A 6000-nucleotide genomic window follows, 5' to 3' on the forward strand; every position below is an offset into this window, starting at 1 on the left:
TGTGTATTAAAAAGGGCACCAGATGATGGTCCGACCAAGGAATGGGTACGGGGGTCAAGGGCTCCACCTGTCCCCAATTGGCAAAAATAGGATCCAGTAAGTGGCCCCGCAAATGGGTGGGATTTTTAACTATCTGCTCAAGCTGAAGTGCACTCATCTCTTTGCAGAGGTCCCTGGCCGTCTTGTCCGCAGGATCGTCCAGGTGTAGGTTGAGATCACCCAACACCAGAAACTTATCCGTGCGTAGACTGCCTCTGTGATACCTTCAACCAGGCTCTCACCCAATCTGGTGGACGGGCCAGGTGGCCTGTATATCAAAAGGCCCTTCACTGTGTAGCCCCCATTCACCTGAATGGAAAAGGCACCCGCCTCACTTTCCTTGATCACAGTCTGCTCCAGATGGCAGCGAAGCCCCTGCTTGGCGGCAATGGCTATCCCTCCACCTCTACCATTCGGTCTATCTAAACTTACCAGGGTGTAACTCTCCGGAATTGCTTCAATGGCCTCTGAGGTAGAGTCACAGTCTAGCCACGTTTCCGTAAAGAAGACTAGATCCCATTGCTTTTCACTAAGGAGATCATAAATATCTAATTTGGGCTTACGTAGAGACCGGACATTCAGCAAGCCACAGACTAGCTCGTGAAGCTCACTCTTTGCCGTCTTGGGCAGGTTGTAGGTGAATTGGCAGTGCCTGCAAACAATGTTTCCTCAACACTCATGCCATGCAGACAAGGGCTGCTCTCGCTCATGTAGCGGAGGGACAACAGGTCAGCTCTGCTCCAGCGTGTATATCCTCTCGGAGGGGCAGGGGGCAAGGCTCTGGACCGCACCCGGCCGCGGACGGGAGCAGACAGGCTTAACTTAGGCGCAACTTCGGCGCACCTTCGGTGCGCCCGCTGCGCTCGTCCGCTGCGCTGCTGATTACACATCTGCCTTACAACTAGAGCGCTGCCCGTAGCAACCGGAAGCAGCTGGCTCGGACCTTCCACGCCCTCTGCTCGAACGGTGCTAGTCACCGGCGTCAGAATGAGTCGGGAAGGAGGGACGAGTCCAGCGCCTCCCAGTGCCAAAGCTGCAACTGCCTGCCTTCAGGTGAGAACCTCAGCAGTGCAGAGTGCAGAATGCCCTAAAACAAAAGAGCAAAATGTGAAAAATAATTAAAACAGCACACGGGGGGAGCATACACTCTCTCGCTCGCACAAGCCCCAAACTGAATTAAAAATGAACTCACACACTGTAAAATCTCAGGAAGTATTCAGCATTTTAAGTGTCTGCAAAAATCACCAATGCGCCGATAATCGCGCCGTAAAAAGCGGCAGGGACACTGCCACTGTCCACTTACCACATGGGGGCCCAGGGTTCAGTGCCTTATATCCCCCTCAGCGTCCAAACAACTAGAGGGCTGCCCGTAGCAACCGGAAGCAGCTGGCTCGGACCTTCCACGCCCTCTGTTTGAACGGTGCTAGTAAAAAGCGGCAGGGACACTGCCACTGTCCACTTACCACCTTACTTGCTGATCTGGTTATGTGTATGCTTGTGATGTGTGCAAGTAAGAATGCTGCAGAGTGGAGGTATCTGGGTGATTAGTAGACGCAGAAGTGAATGATCATTTAGGTGGGGCCTAAGTCATGTAATGCCTTGAATGTGTGTGTGCGAGGAGTTTCAAATGATCAAGTTTGTGTAACAGGAGCCAGTGGAGCTCCTTGAGGTGCGGTGTGATGTGAGTTCTGTGTGGGAGATCAAGGATGGTCAGGCTGCAGAGTTCTGAATTGTTTACAGCGTTCTGGTGAGGTGCTTGGTGAGCTCAGTGTAGAGAGCGTTCACATAGTTCAGCTTGCTGGTGACTAGTGTGTGAGAGAGGTTTTTACTAGTATTGCTTATCAGCCATTTGAAGATCTTCCTCAGCATCTTCAGAGTGTGGAAGAAGGATGCAGTGATGGCGTTGACTTGTGCAGTCATGTCCAGTTTACTGTTGATGCTAATTCTGAGGTTCCTGTCATGAGTGCTATGTGTGTGGTTCAAGTTTGGCTGGTCACAAATTGCAGTGCATTGCTTCTCAGAAATGTAAGTGCCAAGGCCCTCACCAGGAGTCTACCAGAGTTTTCACCACCCATTGCCACTGCCAGTGCTGCCAATAACAGTACCAATACAACTGCTAAACATCACACTCCAACAAGTGTGACAATTTAGGCTGTTGGAGGCTTCAAAGCAAGGAGCAGGTCCCCCGTGGCAGCTTCCCTACTGCCTCTGCCTTGCTTGTACTTCCGCCACACTGTGTGGTTAGCCCAATTATTGTGCCTTGTTCTTTCTGCTGCTGTTGTTCGCTCTCTACTTTCACACTTGCTGTAACTCCTGTTCAGGTACACTGTTGTTTTGCTGTGGTAGCCTTAGTGTATTTTGCTCTGACACCGTTCATTGGCTTGTTGTGACCCTTGTTTCTTGTGCACTGCTGTTTTACTGTTGTGGCCTTGGTGGGTTTATTTCTTAATCTGTTCTTCTGTTTGTCTCTGCCCACTCATTTTTTCCTGCAGTTGCTGACACTTTTTTCGCTACCTCTTGCTAAGTTTGCCAAGTGTCCCTCCCCATCCAAGGATCTACTTACTGCTGTGCTCACACCCTCTGCATTAGCCGAAGCAACAGAGTAAGAAACTCCTTCTCCTACCTCACTGTGAGGTCCTGGAACAGCCTTCCCCCTACCTCTGGACCTCACCCTCTCTTCAGGAATTCAGAAAGGGATTCAAGACCTGGTTGTGCAACTGATTCCACCTGAGAAGCATGACTCTCAGCACCTGTATACACTCGTGGGTTGATGGCAGCACTTTATAAATTTTATTTGATTGATTGAAATCCATAAGAATGGCTTGGGTGGCAGGTAATAGTTAAATGCATACTGAATTAATAAGCAACTGTTGGTCTGCTTATTTCTTAAATTACACGCCAGAGTTGACAATTAAGTGCAGGTGCTGAGCACCAGAAAACACTGGCTCAATTAAGCCTGACAAGTTGGAGTCCGATGTTGAGATGTTCTTGTCGAAGATCACTACTTCTGTCTTGTCCTTGTTGAGCTTGAGACAGTTGTCTTTCATCCAGTTAGCTACTTTGGTCATGCAGACAGTTAACTTGTTACTAGTGTTGTAGGTCTTGTCCGAGAAGGAGATTATGAGTTGCATGTCATTGGCATAGGAAAGTGTGTTGATGTTGTGTGAGCCAATGACGATGGCCAGTGGGATCATGTATGCGCTGACGAGGGCGGGCCTGAGAAATACACTTTGAGGCACTCCGTAGATGAGTCTTTGGTCTTCTGAGTAGTAAGGTGCCCAGTTGACAGCTTGTGTTATGTCCGTTAAGAAGGAGCAGATCCAGTGGCAAGTGGGTCCTTGGAAATTAATCTCATGCAGGCACTTGATGCATATTGGGTGGGAGACTGCGTCAAATACTGGGGATAGGGCTGCCGTATATCCTCTGTCAAGGATCATGCAGATGTCTACTGGTACAGCAACGAGTGTTGTATCTCCACTATGGTCGGGCTTGAAACCGGACTGCGTGGTGTTGAGGAGCTGATGGGTGTGTCAGTGAGGCATCAGTTGATTCATTTCTCTAAGACCTTTGATGGGTATGGTAGGAAAGATATGGGTCTGCAGTTGGAAAGCATGCTTGGCTCAATGAATGGTGTCTTGTGCAGGGGTGTGACGGTCACATGTTTCCAGGTGTCTGGGAATGTGGTTGAGTTGATAGAGGCTTGAGGATGGCTGGTAGTGCTTCGTTGAATAGTAGAAGTGTTTTGGTGAAGGCTTGGTGGGGCCTAGTGTCCGATGGGGACTTTGAGAGGATGATCTTCAAGGTAGCAGTAGTTTGTATGGTGGTGATGGCAGGGCACAAGGCAAGGGTTCGTTCTGCAGCTGTGATCAGAAGTTAAGTTGCAAAGGTAACAGGGTCTGGTTGAGGGTCGAAGTTGCTGAATATGGGGGTTACAGAACAATTCTTAATGCTTGCTGTGAAGGTCTTGCAAGGGGTTGATGTTGCTGGAGATAACTAGAGGTCTGGTGAAAGCTTTATCGAAGGCAAAGATTTTCTGGTAGCTTTTAGTGCCAGTGTCGATGTGACCTTAAGAGCTGTGCACTTGGTGTGCCATATCTGCTTGTGCTAGCATCTTAGGGAAGATTTGCGGATGTCTGCATCTGTGGTGTCTTCACTTGTTCCTCATTTGTATTCGAGTTACTATCCATGGTATTACATCAGCCTGAGTTCCTCCGTGTACCAGATGGCATGTGGTTAGGCTCCTGCAATTGGGTTGTGCTTGAGGGGAGCCATGGTGTTGGGGAATGCAGTGATCCAGCTGTTGAGGTTCTTGATGGTTTTCATCAAGTTGCTGGTGTGCTTGAGCTGGTGCACAGAGAGGGTGAAAAACCACTCCTTCTCTGGGATGTTGTCAGAGCTACGGTGTAAAGGTTCTGTGTTGGTTGGTCTGTGGTGGTGCAGGATGAGTATGCCAAAACTGATGAGGGTCTGGTCTTTCCAGGTCATGGTTAATGGCTTGTTGATTGAAATGTGATATTGTTTTCTAGAAGGGCCATAGAGTTTGGGTTGGTGAAGTCTTCTAATTGAAAATTAAGGTTTCAGAGGAAGCTGAGGGTGCTGGCATTGATGAAGGGTGAACCAAAGCCCATGATGTCACTAGTGCAATTTGTGTGGGTTCCTGGTGGTCTACATACAAGGGTTCTGCCCAGGAAGAAGTTGCCTGTGATACATATCTTGAGCATGAGGTATTCTATGTAGCTGATGGGGTTGTCCGTGTATTTGGTGCAGCTGATGGTATCTTTAAATATGGTGATTACTCCTCCAAGCTGGCGCTGACAGTCTTGCCCAGCGATCTTGTGGCCTGCAGGGATGGTTGAGGTGATGTCTGGTGCAGAGGAGGGGTTTAGCCATGTTTTGTGAGAAATAACAGATCTAGAACATGGCTCTGCAGTAGATACCATATCGCTGTGGCGTGTCTAATGAGTAAGCGGGTGTTAAGAAGCATGCATGTGAGTGTTGAGTATTGTGTGGGTAGTGGTTAGTCAGTGGGAGTGGGTGGCTTGTTTGCTTGAGTAGGAGCAAGTGCGGTGTTACGTGCTATTAGTGCAGGAGTGGTGGGTGTAGGGCGTGGGAGAGTGTATAAGGACTTGCCGGAGGTGAATGTGAATGCTCCTTCTGTGTTGTGTGGCAGCATCAGAGCACTCCTCTGGATTAATAAAAGATCCAGTATCTCATGTAAAAATTCCGCTTAGATTACCAATTAAGGCAGCTGTCGTCTCCCAGGCTAGTTTAGTTATCTAACTACATTTATCATAAGTCAAGGAATGTGTTGGATCTTGATCCTACAGGAAACCAACCATATTGGCACTCAATCAGAAAAAAACTTGCCTACCCTTTTCACATCCTTACAGTCCTATTAACCCAATTATTATCCCACACTCCCCCAAAAATTAACAGAATCCATCATAATATCTTTCTGGAACAACAACAAAAATAGAAAGTGGTCTTGTCTAAAATTGAACACACAGACAAAAAAGAGAATCTCTCTTATCAAACATCTTTATGTTTCCAATACACTCTCCAACCTAGACTTCTAAAGTTTTATAAAGATCAAAGCCAAAATACCCAAAATGTGGTAAGCTTACAAGACACAGATCTTCCTTTGCTACCAAAGAAAACAGACACAACAGGCCACCTAGCGTTTAAAATATATAAAATGTTCAATATATTATCCACAGAGCATTTCTACATACTGCAAAGTAAATGGTTAATGGAATTCCAAAAGGTGGATAGGGAAACCCATTCGGATGACTTCTGAACAATGAGCTGGAGAAATAGCCTAAAAGATAACCACTCCTCCCAGCCTTTCTCAATACAAACTGTTCACACTTCACAAGGATTATTGGACCCTCAGATAAACTAGCTACACACAATCTGATTGATTCCAACAATTGTTGGAGAAGCTAAGAAGATACATGAGTC

The sequence above is a fragment of the Lissotriton helveticus genome, chromosome 11, assembly GCF_964261635.1.
Source record: "Lissotriton helveticus chromosome 11, aLisHel1.1, whole genome shotgun sequence".
Lineage (NCBI taxonomy): Eukaryota > Metazoa > Chordata > Amphibia > Caudata > Salamandridae > Lissotriton > Lissotriton helveticus.